At 60.5% G+C, this 16,549-nt stretch overlaps 1 pseudogene; it reads left to right on the top strand.

Moving 5' to 3' along the window:
- Positions 1-14,698: 14,698 nt before the first annotated feature.
- LOC148377487 (18S ribosomal RNA) lies at positions 14,699-15,608 on the top strand (annotated as a pseudogene; the record flags this gene model as incomplete).
- Positions 15,609-16,549: the final 941 nt, after the last annotated feature.

Below are 16,549 nucleotides of genomic sequence, written 5' to 3'. Positions count from 1 at the left end.
AACATGACCTATAAACATTAAATATATAAATATTAACATCACCTATAAACATTAAATATATAAATATTAACATCACCTATAAACATTATGAATACAATGTTTATAACCGAATGGTCACTTTGTATTATTTGGCTGTAAATGCGATCATATGTAGTATATATCATGTATTTATCCACGAACCGTTAAAAAGATGTCAAGTCGGGCTACCTTAAGAGAGTCATAGTTACTCCCGCCGTTTACCCGCCTCTGTGCGAGAGGCGGTGTAATTTCTCTCCGTGTCCGCTGGAGGGAGGTATTTCCCCGTTACGACCTCCGGGAAGATCAGCGGGACGCGGAGAACGCTTAGCCGGGGCTCTGGAAGCCTCCTCGGGCGTCAAGAGTGAGGAGGAAAGCATCGGGGGGACCGGCTGGAGGTGCTCTGGAAGCTCGGCGGGCCGCGTAAAACGCTTAGCCGGGGCTCTGGAAGCCTCGTTCGGCTTAAACAGTGAGGAGGAAAGCACTCGGGGAACCGGCTGGAGGTGCTGTGGAAGCTCGGCGGGTCGTGGAAAACGCTTAGCCGGGGTGCTGGAAGCCTCGTTCGGCTAAAAGAGTGAGGAGGAATGCATCATGAGAACCGGCTGGAGGTGCTCTGGAAGCTCAGCGGGCCGCGTAAAACGCTTAGCCGGGGTGCTGGAAGTCTCCTCGGGCGTCAAGAGTGAGGAGGGAAGCACCCGGAGAACCGGCTGGAGGTGCTGTGGAAGTCCAGCGGGCCGCGTAAATAAAACGCTTAGCCGGGCTCTGGAAGCCTCGTTCGGCTTAAACAGTGAGGATGGGAGCACCGGAGAACCGGCTGGAGGTGCTGTGGAGGCTCGGCGGGCCGCGTAAAATGCTTAACCGGGGCTCTGGAAGCCTCGTTCGGCTGGGAGAGTGAGGAGGAAAGCACCATGAGGACCGTCTGGAGGTCTTCTGGAAGCACAGCGGGCCGTGTATGACGCTTAGCCGGGGTGCTGGAAGCCTGGGCCGCCTGGGAGAGTGAGGAGGAAAGTACCATGAGGACCGTCTGGAGGTCTTCTAGAAGCACAGCGGGCCGTGGAGAACGCTTAGCCGGGGTGCTGGAAGTCGAGTAAGGCTCAGCCATCTCGTCCAAGGTGCTTATAAAGTGCATGTCCGCTCGGCTGGAGGTATTTCCGCCACCCGGCGCCTGTGCACGGCCTCTGGGTGGCTCCGGGCCGGCTAGAATTCCGGGCCGCGACCGCTAACTCGCGGGACCCTAAATGGCCCGCGGACCAGCCGGCGGGACGTCGGTGACCACCCATCCGCCTCGCGGTGGTCCCCGGCCGGGTAGAATTCCGGACCGCGATCGCTAACTCGCGGGACCGCAATTGGCCCGCGGACCAGCCGGCGGGACGTCGGTGACCACCCATCCGCCTCGCGGTGGTCCCCGGCCGGGTAGAATTCCGGACCGCGATCGCTAACTCGCGGGACCGCAATTGGCCCGCGGACCAGCCGGCGGGACCTCGGTGACCACCCATCCGCCTCGCGGTGGTCCCCGGCCGGCTAGAATTCCGGACCGCGATCGGTAATTCGCGGGACCCTAAATGGCCCGCGGACCAGCCGGCGGGACCTCGGTGAAGACCCATCCGCCTCGCGGTGGTCCCCGGCCGGCTAGAATTCCGGACCGCGATCGGTAACTCGCGGGACCCTAAATGGCCCGCGGACCAGCCGGCGGGACGTCGGTGACCACCCATCCGCCTCGCGGTGGTCCCCGGCCGGGTAGAATTCCGGACCGCGATCGGTAACTCGCGGGACCGCAATTGGCCCGCGGACCAGCCGGCGGGACGTCGGTGACCACCCATCCGCCTCGCGGTGGTCCCCGGCCGGGTAGAATTCCGGACCGCGATCGCTAACTCGCGGGACCGCAATTGGCCCGCGGACCAGCCGGCGGGACCTCGGTGACCACCCATCCGCCTCGCGGTGGTCCCCGGCCGGCTAGAATTCCGGACCGCGATCGGTAATTCGCGGGACCCTAAATGGCCCGCGGACCAGCCGGCGGGACCTCGGTGAAGACCCATCCGCCTCGCGGTGGTCCCTGGCCGGCGTGGATTCCGGACCGCGATCGGTAATTCGCGGGACCCTAAATGGCCCGCGGACCAGCCGGCGGGACCTCGGTGACCACCCATCCGCCTCGCGGTGGTCCCTTGCCGGCTAGAATTCCGGACCGCGATCGGTAATTTGCGGGACCCTAAATGGCCCGCGGACCATCCGGCGGGACCTCGGTGAAGACCCATCCGCCTCGCGGTGGTCCCTGGCCGGCTAGAATTCCGGACCGCGATCGGTACCTCGCGGGACCCTAAATGGCCCGCGGACCAGCCGGCGGGACCTCGGTGAAGACCCATCCGCCTCGCGGTGGTCCCCGGCCGGCTAGAATTCCGGACCGCGATCGGTAACTCGCGGGACCCTAAATGGCCCGCGGACCAGCCGGCGGGACCTCGGTGAAGACCCATCCGCCTCGCGGTGGTCCCCAGCCGGGTAGAATTCCGGACCGCGATCGGTACCTCGCGGGACCCTAAATGGCCCGCGGACCAGCCGGCGGGACCTCGGTGACCACCCATCCGCCTCGCGGTGGTCCCCGGCCGGGTAGAATTCCGGACCGCGATCGGTAACTCGCGGGACCCTAAATGGCCCGCGGACCAGCCGGCGGGACCTCGGTGAAGACCCATCCGCCTCGCGGTGGTCCCCAGCCGGGTAGAATTCCGGACCGCGATCGGTACCTCGCGGGACCCTAAATGGCCCGCGGACCAGCCGGCGGGACCTCGGTGACCACCCATCCGCCTCGCGGTGGTCCCCGGCCGGGTAGAATTCCGGACCGCGATCGGTAACTCGCGGGACCCTAAATGGCCCGCGGACCAGCCGGCGGGACCTCGGTGAAGACCCATCCGCCTCGCGGTGGTCCCTGGCCGGGTAGAATTCCGGACCGCGATCGGTACCTCGCGGGACCCTAAATGGCCCGCGGACCAGCCGGCGGTACCTCGGTGACCACCCATCCGCCTCGCGGTGGTCCCTGGCCGGGTAGAATTCCGGACCGCGATCGGTAACTCGCGGGACCCTAAATGGCCCGCGGACCAGCCGGCGGGACCTCGGTGACCACCCATCCGCCTCGCGGTGGTCCCCGGCCGGCTAGAATTCCGGACCGCGATCGCTAACTCGCGGGACCGCAATTGGCCCGCGGACCAGCCGGCGGGACCCGCTTGACTTCCTATCCGCCTTCGCTGGTTCCCAAGTCGGCTAGAATTCCGGACCGCGATCGCTAACTCGCGGGACCGCAATTGGCCCGCGGACCAGCCGGCGGGACCCACTTGACTTCCTATCCGCCTTCGCTGGTTCCCAAGTCGGCTAGAATTCCGGACCGCAATCGCTAACTCGCGGGACCGCAATTGGCCCGCGGACCAGCCGGCGGGACCCAATCCACTTCCTATCCGCCTTCGCTGGTTCCCAAGTCGGCTAGAATTCCGGACCGCGATCGCTAACTCGCGGGACCGCAATTGGCCCGCGGACCAGCCGGCGGGACCCGCTCCACTTCCTATCCGCCTTCGCTGGTTCCCAAGTCGGCCACAAATTACGATTATTCGGCCTCTCGCTCTGGAAGTGCCATCGGCACTTGCTCGGAAAAGTGTCCGCCTCTTCTGGTTCCCTAGGTCGGCCGCCAAATGCGAAAAATCGGCCTCTACCCCGTTTGGGTACCAGGGGTAGGGTGCAGTACCAACTTTGGTCTTCAGGTGCGCCAGAGCGCGATGGTTGGTCCCACTAGTCAGCGTACTCATCGACGGTTTACTCCCCTTTCGCAAAATATAGTGGGCACGTATGTGCAGGACTGTTTATTTTTATTTTGAAAAATTTTCTAAGTGCCAGCGGACGCTGGCACACGACGTGTCCGAGCCACGATGGTGCCCAGGCCGGACAGCGACGGCGAAAAAGCCGATTCTGGAAGTTTCGAATATGCCAACGGCAAAAGCGGCGTGATGTGTCCGCCTCGGCTGGTTCTCCGGTCGGCCAGAAAAAGTGAAAATTCGGCCTCTCGCTCTGGAGGTCCGACGAACTTTGGCGAATATTTTCTAAGTGCCAACGGGTGTTGCGCCGAAATGTGTCCGACTCGGCTGGTTCCCCGAGTCGGCCCGAACGAGCGAAAATTCGGCCTCTTCGCCTGGAAGTCCGGCCGACTTTGGCGAATATTTTCTAAGTGCCAACGGGTGTTGCGCCGAAATGTGTCCGACTCGGCTGGTTCCCCGAGTCGGCCCGAACGAGCGAAAATTCGGCCTCTTCGCCTGGAAGTCCGGCCGACTTTGGCGAATATTTTCTAAGTGCCAACGGGTGTTGCGCCGAAATGTGTCCGACTCGGCTGGTTCCCCGAGTCGGCCCGAACGAGCGAAAATTCGGCCTCTTCGCCTGGAAGTCCGACGAACTTTGGCGAATATTTTCTAAGTGCCAACGGGTGTTGCGCCGAAATGTGTCCGACTCGGCTGGTTCCCCGAGTCGGCCCGAACGAGCGAAAATTCGGCCTCTTCGCCTGGAAGTCCGACGAACTTTGGCGAATATTTTCTAAGTGCCAACGGGTGTTCGGCCGTAATGTGTCCGACTCGGCTGGTGCCCCGAGTCGGCCCGAACGAGCGAAAATTCGGCCTCTTCGCCTGGAGGTCCAACGAACTTTGGCGAATATTTTCTAAGTGCCAACGGGTGTTACACCGTAATGTGTCCGACTCGGCTGGTTCCTCCGGTCGGCCCGAACGAGCGAAAATTCGGCCTCTTCGCCTGGAAGTCCGGCCGACTTGGGCGAATATTTTCTAAGTGCCAACGGGTGTTACGCCGAAATGTGTCCGACTCGGCTGGTTCCCCGAGTCGGCCAGAAAAAGTGAAAATTCGGCCTCTTCGCCTGGAAGTCCGGCCGACTTGAGCTAATATTTTCTAAGTGCCAACGGGTGTTCGGCCGTAATGTGTCCGACTCGGCTGGTTCCCCGAGTCTGCCCGAACGAGCGAAAATTCGGCCTCTCGCTCTGGAAGTCCTGCCAACTTGAGCGAATATTTTCTAAGTGCCATCGGGTCTTGCCCGGAAAAGTGTCCGACTCGGCTGGTTCCCCGAGTCGGCCCGAACGAGCGAAAATTCGGCCTCTCGCTCTGGAAGTCCTGCCAACTTGAGCGAATATTTTCTAAGTGCCAACGGCTGTTCGGCCGTAACGTGTCCGACTCGGCTGGTTCCCCGAGTCGGTCCGAACGAGCGAAAATTCGGCCTCTTGCTCTGGAAGTCCTGCCAACTTTAGCGAATATTTTCTAAGTGCCATCGGGTCTTGCCCGGAAAAGTGTCCGACTCGGCTGGTTCCCCGAGTCGGCCAGAAAAAGTGAAAATTCAGCCTCTTGCTCTGGAAGTCCTGCCAACTTGAGCGAATATTTTCTAAGTGCCATCGGGTCTTGCCCGGAAAAGTGTCCGACTCGGCTGGTTCCCCGAGTCGGCCCGAACGAGCGAAAATTCGGCCTCTTGCTCTGGAAGTCCTGCCAACTTGAGCGAATATTTTCTAAGTGCCATCGGGTCTTGCCCGGAAAAGTGTCCGACTCGGCTGGTTCCCCGAGTCGGCCCGAACGAGCGAAAATTCGGCCTCTTGCTCTGGAAGTCCTGCCAAATTGAGCGAATATTTTCTAAGTGCCAACGGGTCTTGCCCGGAAAAGTGTCCGACTCGTCTGGTTCCCCGAGTCGGCCCGACCGAGTGAAAATTCGGCCTCTCGCTCTGGAAGTCCTGTCAACTTGAGCGAATATTTTCTAAGTGCCATCGGGTCTTGCCCGGAAAAGTGTCCGACTCGGCTGGTTCCCCGAGTCGGCCCAAACGAGTGAAAATTCGGCCTCTTGCTCTGGAAGTCCTGCCAAATTGAGCGAATATTTTCTAAGTGCCAACGGGTCTTGCCCGGAAAAGTGTCCGACTCGTCTGGTTCCCCGAGTCGGCCCGACCGAGTGAAAATTCGGCCTCTCGCTCTGGAAGTCCTGTCAACTTGAGCGAATATTTTCTAAGTGCCATCGGGTCTTGCCCGGAAAAGTGTCCGACTCGGCTGGTTCCCCGAGTCGGCCCGAACGAGTGAAAATTCGGCCTCTTGCTCTGGAAGTCCTGCCAACTTGAGCGAATATTTTCTAAGTGCCATCGGGTCTTGCCCGGAAAAGTGTCCGACTCGTCCGGTTCCCTAGTTCGGCCACATAATGTGAAAATTCGGCCTCTTGCTCTGGAAGTCCTGCCAACTTGAGCGAATATTTTCTAAGTGCCATCGGGTCTTGCCCGGAAAAGTGTCCGACTCGGCTGGTTCCCCGAGTCGGCCCGAACGAGTGAAAATTCGGCCTCTTGCTCTGGAAGTCCTGCCAACTTGAGCGAATATTTTCTAAGTGCCATCGGGTCTTGCCCGGAAAAGTGTCCGACTCGGCTGGTTCCCCGAGTCGGCCCGAGCGAGTGAAAATTCGGCCTCTTGCTCTGGAAGTCCTGCCAACTTGAGCGAATATTTTCTAAGTGCCATCGGGTCTTGCCCGGAAAAGTGTCCGACTCGTCCGGTTCCCTAGTTCGGCCACATAATGTGAAAATTCGGCCTCTTGCTCTGGAAGTCCTGCCAACTTGAGCGAATATTTTCTAAGTGCCATCGGGTCTTGCCCGGAAAAGTGTCCGACTCGTCCGGTTCCCTAGTTCGGCCACATAATGTGAAAATTCGGCCTCTTGCTCTGGAAGTCCTGCCAACTTGAGCGAATATTTTCTAAGTGCCATCGGGTCTCTCCCGGAAAAGTGTCCGACTCGGCTGGTTCCCCGGTTCGGCCACATAATGTGAAAATTCGGCCTCTTGCTCTGGAAGTCCTGCCAACTTGAGCGAATATTTTCTAAGTGCCATCGGGTCTCTCCCGGAAAAGTGTCCGCCTCGTCCGGTTCCCTAGTTCGGCCACGGAATGTGAAAATTCGGCCTCTCTGAGGTACCAGGGGTACGCATTTAGGTACCAGGGGTAGTCGCTGAGGTACCAGGGGTATGCATTTAGGTACCAGGGGAGACCACTACGGTCTGTTGGTCCCCCTAGTTAGTGTACTCATCGGTTTACTCCCCTTTCGCAAAATATAGTCGGCACGTATGTGCAGGACTGTTTATTTTTATTTTGAAAAATGTTCTAAGTGCCAACGGAAGCTGGCACACGAACTGTCCGAGCCACGATGGTGCCCAGGCCGGACAGCGACGGCGAAAAAGCCGATGTGTGTTTGATGGAAGTTTCGAATATTTTCAAAGTGCCAACGGCACTTGCGGGGTGATGTGTCCGCCTCGTCTGGTTCCCCAGGTCGGCCAGAAAAAGTGAAAATTCGGCCTCTTCTCCTGGAAGTCCGGCCAAGTTTGGCGAATATTTTCAAAGTGCCAACGGCACTTGCGGGGTGATGTGTCCGCCTCGTCTGGTTCCCCAGGTCGGCCAGAACAAGTGAAAATTCGGCCTCTTCTCCTGGAAGTCCGGCCAAGTTTGGCGAATATTTTCAAAGTGCCAACGGCACTTGCGGGGTGATGTGTCCGCCTCGTCTGGTTCCCCAGGTCGGCCAGAAAAAGCGAAAATTCGGCCTCTTCTCCTGGAAGTCCGGCCAAGTTTGGCGAATATTTTCTAAGTGCCATCGGCACTTGCGGGGTGATGTGTCCGCCTCGTCTGGTTCCCCAGGTCGGCCAGAACAAGTGAAAATTCGGCCTCTTCTCCTGGAAGTCTGGCCAAGTTTGGCGAATATTTTCAAAGTGCCAACGGCACTTGCGGGGTGATGTGTCCGCCTCGTCTGGTTCCCCAGGTCGGCCAGAACAAGTGAAAATTCGGCCTCTTCTCCTGGAAGTCTGGCCAAGTTTGGCGAATATTTTCTAAGTGCCAACGACTCGACCAGCGTAAAGTGTCCGCCTCGGCTGGTTCCCCATAACGGCCACCATAAGTGAAAATTCGGCCTCTTCTCCTGGAAGTCAAGCCAAGTTTGGCGAATATTTTCTAAGTGCCAACGACCCAACCAGCGTAAAGTGTCCGCCTCGGCTGGTTCCCCATAACGGCCACAACAAGTGAAAATTCGGCCTCTTCTCCTGGAAGTCTGGCCAAGTTTGGCGAATATTTTCTAAGTGCCAACGACCCAACCAGCGTAAAGTGTCCGCCTCGGCTGGTTCCCCATAACGGCCACAACAAGTGAAAATTCGGCCTCTTCTCCTGGAAGTCTGGCCAAGTTTGGCGAATATTTTCTAAGTGCCAACGACCCAACCAGCGTAAAGTGTCCGCCTCGGCTGGTTCCCCATAACGGCCACAACAAGTGAAAATTCGGCCTCTTCTCCTGGAAGTCTGGCCAAGTTTGGCGAATATTTTCTAAGTGCCAACGACTCAACCAGCGTAAAGTGTCCGCCTCGGCTGGTTCCCCAGGTCGGCCACCAAAAGTGAAAATTCGGCCTCTTCTCCTGGAAGTCAAGCCAAGTTTGGCAAATATTTTCTAAGTGCCAACGACTCAACCAGCGTAAAGTGTCCGCCTCGGCTGGTTCCCCATAACGGCCACCAAAAGTGAAAATTCGGCCTCTTCTCCTGGAAGTCAAGCCATGTTTGGCAAATATTTTCTAAGTGCCAACGGCTCTTGAGCCGAAAAGTGTCCGCCTCGGCTGGTTCCCCATAACGGCCATGAAAAGTGAAAATTCGGCCTCTTCTCCTGGAAGTCAAGCCAAGTTTGGCAAATATTTTCTAAGTGCCAACGACTCAACCAGCGTAAAGTGTCCGCCTCGGCTGGTTCCCCAGGTCGGCCACCAAAAGTGAAAATTCGGCCTCTTCTCCTGGAAGTCTTGCCAAGTTTGGCGAATATTTTCTAAGTGCCAACGACTCAACCAGCGTAAAGTGTCCGCCTCGGCTGGTTCCCCAGGTCGGCCACCAAAAGTGAAAATTCGGCCTCTTCTCCTGGAAGTCAAGCCAAGTTTGGCAAATATTTTCTAAGTGCCAACGACTCAACCAGCGTAAAGTGTCCGCCTCGGCTGGTTCCCCAGGTCGGTCACCAAAAGTGAAAATTCGGCCTCTTCTCCTGGAAGTCTGGCCAAGTTTGGCGAATATTTTCTGAGTGCCAACGACTCAACCAGCCTAAAGTGTCCGCCTCGGCTGGTTCCCCATAACGGCCACCAAAAGTGAAAATTCGGCCTCTTCTCCTGGAAGTCAAGCCAAGTTTGGCAAATATTTTCTAAGTGCCAACGACTCAACCAGCGCAAAGTGTCCGCCTCGGCTGGTTCCCCATAACGGCCATGAAAAGTGAAAATTCGGCCTCTTCTCCTGGAAGTCAAGCCAAGTTTGGCAAATATTTTCTAAGTGCCAACGACTCAACCAGCGTAAAGTGTCCGCCTCGGCTGGTTCCCCAGGTCGGCCACCAAAAGTGAAAATTCGGCCTCTTCTCCTGGAAGTCTTGCCAAGTTTGGCGAATATTTTCTAAGTGCCAACGACTCAACCAGCGTAAGTGTCCGCCTCGGCTGGTTCCCCAGGTCGGCCACCAAAAGTGAAAATTCGGCCTCTTCTCCTGGAAGTCAAGCCAAGTTTGGCAAATATTTTCTAAGTGCCAACGACTCAACCAGCGTAAAGTGTCCGCCTCGGCTGGTTCCCCAGGTCGGTCACCAAAAGTGAAAATTCGGCCTCTTCTCCTGGAAGTCAAGCCAAGTTTGGCAGATATTTTCTAAGTGCCAACGACTCAACCAGCGTAAAGTGTCCGCCTCGGCTGGTTCCCCAGGTCGGCCACCAAAAGTGAAAATTCGGCCTCTTCTCCTGGAAGTCAAGCCAAGTTTGGCAAATATTTTCTAAGTGCCAACGACTCAACCAGCGTAAAGTGTCCGCCTCGGCTGGTTCCCCATAACGGCCACCAAAAGTGAAAATTCGGCCTCTTCTCCTGGAAGTCAAGCCATGTTTGGCAAATATTTTCTAAGTGCCAACGGCTCTTGAGCCGAAAAGTGTCCGCCTCGGCTGGTTCCCCATAACGGCCACCAAAAGTGAAAATTCGGCCTCTTCTCCTGGAAGTCAAGCCAAGTTTGGCAAATATTTTCTAAGTGCCAACGGCTCTTGAGCCGAAAAGTGTCCGCCTCGGCTGGTTCCCCAGGTCGGCCACCAAAAGTGAAAATTCGGCCTCTTCTCCTGGAAGTCAAGCCAAGTTTGGCAAATATTTTCTAAGTGCCAACGGCTCTTGAGCCGAAAAGTGTCCGCCTCGGCTGGTTCCCGCGGTCGGCCTTCAAAAGCGAAAATTCGGCCTCTTCCCCTGGTAGCCCTGCCAACTTGTGCGAATTTTTTCTAAGTGCCAACGGCTCTTGAGCCGAAAAGTGTCCGCCTCGGCTGGTTCCCTCGGTCGGCCCCAAAAAGCGAAAATTCGGCCTCTCCCTCTTTAGGTACCAGGGGCTGGGGTACCAGGGGGAGGGTGCAGTACCAACTTTGGTCTTCAGGTGCGCCAGAGTACGCTAAATGGTCCCCCTAGTCAGCGTACTCATCAACGATTTACCCCCCTTTCGCAAAATATAGTCAGAACGAGCATGGGGGGCGCATAATTTACCCCACAAAATGAAAGGGCCCGGTGCCGAGCGCTTGGTCATGGCCGCCAGCAGCGCCCCTTGCTCGGTGGGAACACAACACGCAGGGTTGCACAGCACCCTGGAAGGCACACAGAGAGAGAGAGAAAAATTTTCTAAGTGCCTCTCTTGACGAAAAATGTCTAAGTGCCTCTCTTGACGAAAAATTTCTAAGTGCCACAGCGCTCGAAAATTTCCTAAGTGCGAGCACGGCTGTGAAATATTCAAAGTACAAGGAACGCTGGCAGAATCGCTCGACGGCCGTCTGCTCCCGGCGGCCGCCGTGAAGTCTCCCCTCCCGGGGACGGCTGTCTGCTCCCGGCAGCCGTCCTTAACCCCCTCCCCACACGTTGGCCGAACACCAGCCGAGGGCGAAAGGCTCGCGGTGTGGAAGGATCGTGGCCACGGCTAATCTAGCGATGCCCGCGTTGGACGGTCACACCGCACGACAGAGCGGGGCCTGCATCCGGCGCGAGGCGGCCTTCAGGCACGTGGTTCGAGACGACCTCACCCGCCCTAGCCCGGAGCGGAAAGACTTTTACAAGTCCAAGGAACAATGGCAGAATGGGAGGACCGGCCGCCTCCTTAAACACAGGCCGGAGAGATGGAGCGGGATCAGCGGCCCGCGCATTGAGCGAACACCGGCCGAGGGCGAAAGGCTCGCGGTGTGGAAGGATCGTGGCCACGGCTAATCTAGCGATGCCCGCGTTGGACGGTCACACCGCACGACAGAGCGGGGCCTGCATCCGGCGCGAGGCGGCCTTCAGGCACGTGGTTCGAGGCGACCTCACCCGCCCTAGCCCGGAGCGGAAAGACTTTTCAAAGTCCAAGGAACACACTGGCAGAATCTCTCGACGGCCGTCTGCTCCCGGCGGCCGCCGTGAAGTCTCCCCTCCCGGGGACGGCTGTCTGCTCCCGGCAGCCGTCCATAACCCCCTCCCCACACGTTGGCCGAACATCAGCCGAGGGCGAAAGGCTCGCGGTGTGGAAGGATCGTGGCCACGGCTAATCTAGCGATGCCCGCGTTGGACGGTCACACCGCACGACAGAGCGGGGCCTGCATCCGGCGCGAGGCGGCCTTCAGGCACGTGGTTCGAGACGACCTCACCCGCCCTAGCCCGGAGCGGAAAGACTTTTACAAGTCCAAGGAACAATGGCAGAATGGGAGGACCGGCCGCCTCCTTAAACACAGGCCGGAGAGACGGAGCGGGATCAGCGGCCCGCGCGGAGGGTCTTTAAAATGTACAAAGTCCTAGGAACAATGGCAGAATCGCTCGACGGCCGTCTGCTCCCGGCGGCCGCGGTGAAGGGACTGTACACCCCACCCGGGGACGGCTGTCTGCTCCCGGCAGCCGTCCTTCCCCCCCTCCCCACACGTTGGCCGAACATCAGCCGAGGGCGAAAGGCTCGCGGTGTGGAAGGATCGTGGCCACGGCTAATCTAGCGATGCCCACGTTGGACGGTCACACCGCACGACAGAGCGGGGCCTGCATCCGGCGTGAGGCGGCCTTCAGGCACGTGGTTCGAGACGACCTCACCCGCCCTAGCCCGGAGCGGAAAGACTTTGAAATATTCAAAGTCCAAGGAACACTGGCAGAATGGGAGGACCGGCCGCCTCCTTAAACACAGGCCGGAGCGACCGAGCGGGATCAGCGGCCCGCGCGGAGGGTCTTTAAAATGTACAAAGTCCTAGGAACAATGGCAGAATCGCTCGACGGCCGTCTGCTCCCGGCGGCCGCGGTGAAGGGACTGTACACCCCACCCGGGGACGGCTGTCTGCTCCCGGCAGCCGTCCTTCCCCCCAAACCCACACGTTGACCGACACCGGCCGAGGGCGAAAGGCTCGCGGTGTGGAAGGATCGTGGCCACGGCTAATCTAGCGATGCCCGCGTTGGACGGTCACACCGCACGACAGAGCGGGGCCTGCATCCGGCGCGAGGCGGCCTTCAGGCACGTGGTTCGAGACGACCTCACCCGCCCTAGCCCGGAGCGGAAAGACTTTGAAATATTCAAAGTCCAAGGAACACTGGCAGAATGGGAGGACCGGCCGCCTCCTTAAACACAGGCCGGGCGAAAAATATGCGAATGTTGGGCGGAAAGACTTTGAAATATTCAAAGTCCAAGGAACACTGGCAGAATGGGAGGACCGGCCGCCTCCTTAAACACAGGCCGGGCGAAAAATATGCGAATGTTGGGTCTCATCCAAGAAAGGGAGTTACCGGCCGCCTCCTTAAACACAGGCCGGGCGAAAAATATGCGAATGGTCCATCCAAGGAAGGAGGACCGGCCGCCTCCTTAAACACAGGCCGGAGAGATGGAGCGGGATCAGCGGCCCGCGAACTGAGCGGCCGAGGGCGAAAGGCTCGCGGTGTGGAAGGATCGTGGCCACGGCTAATCTAGCGATGCCCGCGTTGGACGGTCACACCGCACGACAGAGCGGGGCCTGCATCCGGCGCGAGGCGGCCTTCAGGCACGTGGTTCGAGACGACTTCACCCGCCCTAGCCCGGAGCTGAAACTCTGCGAATGTTAACATCCAAGGATGGAGGCAACGGCCGTCTCGTTAAGCTGAGGCCGGAGGAAAGTCTGCGGATTCGGGGCATCCAAGGCAGATGGAGGTGCCGGCCGCCTCGGTAAACAGAGGCCGGACCGACCGACATGCGACCATGACCCGCCTTGGTAGGGCCCCCACCGGCCCCGGCTAGCGCCGGCGTTGGGTGGACGGTTCCTCCCCACTTGCGGGTCGCCCTCTAGCGCTACGGCCGCCGCGCGAGCGCGCGCTCCGACGCCGCCCCCGCAGGCCTAGCGCGAGCCGTACGGCAGCGAGACCGAGACGCCCCGATTCCACGCACGCACCTAGCGGCCATCAACGGAGGCCGAGCGCGCGATCCGACTCGCGGCACGCCACGTGGGCGTCCGCCGGCCGCGCCGGTCTACCGCGAAAGATGTTTCTCAAACCCTCGCCTAACCTAGGGACGGCTATCTCGGGAAGCCGCCCCCGCATCTGCACCTATCCGCTAAGCCCTCCCGACCACCGCGAAGCGGGAGGACGTCTATCGTGGCCGCCGGGGCGTATGACCCCTCCGCGTGAGGCGTGCGGGCTCGGGTGGGCCGCAACGACCGAGTCTGACTCGGACGGGGCGCAGCTTCCCTCCCGGTCGCAGCATCAAGCGCCGATCGCGCGACGTCACCAGCCCCCCGGGACGGTTCGTCGGGAGCACGGTACAGGCACGTAGCTCACTCTCCAGCTGGCCGCAGCGGGCCGCACCGACCGAGTCTGACTCGGCCGGGGCGCAGCTTCCCGTCTGGGTGACAGCGGCGACGAGCTGCGACTGTTGGCCGCCGCCCCTTCGTCCTTCCCGGATCCCCCCAGTGCCGACTCAACTCCGCATCCTGGCCGCAGCGAGATACCGTCGGGTTGCGGCGCCCGAGTCTGACTCGGGACGCGCGCTTCTTCCTTCGGACCACAGCGTACGTGCCTCGCGCGGGCAAAGTCGCCGGCACAGCGCCGCGCCCCCTCGACCAAGCGAGCCTCAGCCGGGCCGCGACGACCGAGTCTGACTCGGACGGAGCGCAGCTTCCCGCCTGGGTTACCGTGACGAGTCGCGGGCGGCCGTCGCCCTTCCCCCGGACCCCGCCGTGTTCCCTCGCGGTTGCTCCTAAGCCGCCTGCTCGAGCCCAACCGATGTGCCACCCCCGTTGCCGAGTTCGCTCTCCCCGAGCTCGTCTCCCCGTCAATACCGTTCCGTGACCGTCCCGCCGCGCGGCGATCCGCTCTGCCCCAGCGCCTTCCGGCCAGCGTCCTACGGGTCTGATCTGGCCACAGCACGAGCGCTCGGCAGACAAAGCGGCGTCGCGCGGGCGAGGTCGGCTCCGGAGGCAGCGACGGGACGCGACCTGCTCCCCGCGGAGACGCTTACGGAGCGCGGCCCGGCTCCTCTCGTTACGGCGAAGGTATAGGCAGAGGCCGTTTGGACCCGTGCCGGCCGGAGGGCGTCCCCACCCGCCAGGCTCGCGAAGACTTTGTGCAGTGGCACCATGCCCCCGCTGTCGCGGTCGGCGAACGGAGAACGTGGCAGACCCCCGCTCGGCCGAGCAAGGTGAACTACGCATGGCAATTGCGTCAGCCCACCGCCCCCCTACCTGGTTGATCCTGCCAGTAGCATATGCTTGTCTCAAAGATTAAGCCATGCAAGTCTAAGTGCACACGGCCCGTACAGCGAAACTGCGAATGGCTCATTAAATCAGTTATGGTTCCTTTGATCGCTCCACTGTTACTTGGATAACTGTGGCAATTCTAGAGCTAATACATGCAAACGAGCGCCGACCTCCGGGGACGCGCGCATTTATCAGACCCAAAACCCACGCGGTGCCCGGGCGCGCGGGCCAAGGGGTCGCGGCGCTCGCGCCGCGGCCCTCCGCGCGTCCGGCCCGGCCTCCCTTGGTGACCCTAGATAACTTCCAGCCGATCGCCGGCCCTCCGCGGCGGCGACGTCTCATTCGAATGTCTGCCCTATCAACTTTCGATGGTACTTTCTGCGCCTACCATGGTGACAACGGGTAACGGGGAATCAGGGTTCGATTCCGGAGAGGGAGCCTGAGAAACGGCTACCACATCCAAGGAAGGCAGCAGGCGCGCAAATTACCCACTCCCGACACGGGGAGGTAGTGACGAAAAATAACAATACAGGACTCTTTCGAGGCCCTGTAATTGGAATGAGCACAGTCCAAACCCTTGGGCGAGACGAGAGGCGCGGGTAACCATATGAACCCCGCTCGTGATAGGGACTGGGGACTGCAATTATTTCCCACCAACGAGGAATTCCCAGTAAGCGCGGGTCATAAGCCCGCATTGATTAAGTCCCTGCCCTTTGTACACACCGCCCGTCGCTACTACCGATTGGATGGCTTAGTGAGGTCCTCGGATCGGCCCCGCCGGGGCCGGTCACGGAGCCGGCGGCCGCGTCGAGAAGACGATCAAACTTGACTATCTAGAGGAAGTAAAAGTCGTAACAAGGTTTCCGTAGGTGAACCTGCGGAAGGATCATTACCGGAGCGAACTGAGCGGGATCAGCGGCCCGCGCTTTCGAACGAACGCACGCCGAGGGCGAAAGGCTGGCGGCGGGGAAGGATCGGGGCCACGGCTAATCTAGCGATGCCCGCGTTGGACGGTCACACCGCACGACAGAGCGGGGCCTGCATCCGGCGCGAGGCGGCCTTCAGGCACGTGGTTCGAGACGACCCCGACGCTGCCCTAGCCCGGAGCGCCGCCTAGGGCTCTGGGGGAAGGATAATCTCCCCGCGGCTGACGCACGCGCTCGCCCCAGCTTCGACAGGGGGGCGGGCGGTCGGTGCGGGCGCGCGGGGGGACCGAGGACCCTTAGCCCGAAGCGATGAGCGGAGGATGTCGGAGGAAGGGCGCTCCCGGCCGCGGCTCAGGCGTCCGGCCCCCCACAAAGACCCACCCGCTTCGGCGGGCCCGGGTCCGGGGCGGGTCGCGAGGCGCCGGCGCGCGGCGGGTGCGGTCCGGACTCTCCTCATCTCTGCCGCGCCAAACACGCGAGAGAGACGATCCCGGCGCCGGCGGCGGCGCGCGGGTGGTGGTGGTATGTGACCCGCGCGATTTGGGGTTCGGCGAAGGGCGAAACGGAGCGGGGGTGTGACCCCCGCGCAGGCGACGGTCTGACCTCTGCACGGCAACGCGCATGCGTCCGTCGCCCCGCTAGCGCTTCGCCTCCCCGCGGCTGGGGGCTCCGTTCGTCACACCGGAGTCGCCCAGCGTCGCGCGACGTCACCGTCCGCCTCCCCGCGCGCGCTCAACCGGCAGCCGCCCCCCGGGCGGTGGTATGTGACCCGAGCGATTTGGGGTTCGGCGAAGGGCGAAACGGAGCGGGGGTGTGACCCCCGCGCAGGCGACGGTCTGACCTCTGCACGGCAACGCGCATGCGTCCGTCGCCCCGCTAGCGCTTCGCCTCCCCGCGGCTGGGGGCT

The sequence above is a fragment of the Syngnathus floridae genome, unplaced genomic scaffold, assembly GCF_059516105.1.
Source record: "Syngnathus floridae isolate MCC-2025c unplaced genomic scaffold, RoL_Sflo_1.0 HiC_scaffold_150, whole genome shotgun sequence".
Lineage (NCBI taxonomy): Eukaryota > Metazoa > Chordata > Actinopteri > Syngnathiformes > Syngnathidae > Syngnathus > Syngnathus floridae.
The sequence above is the reverse complement of the archived record's forward strand: the minus strand, read 5'-3'. Positions and strand labels throughout refer to the sequence as shown.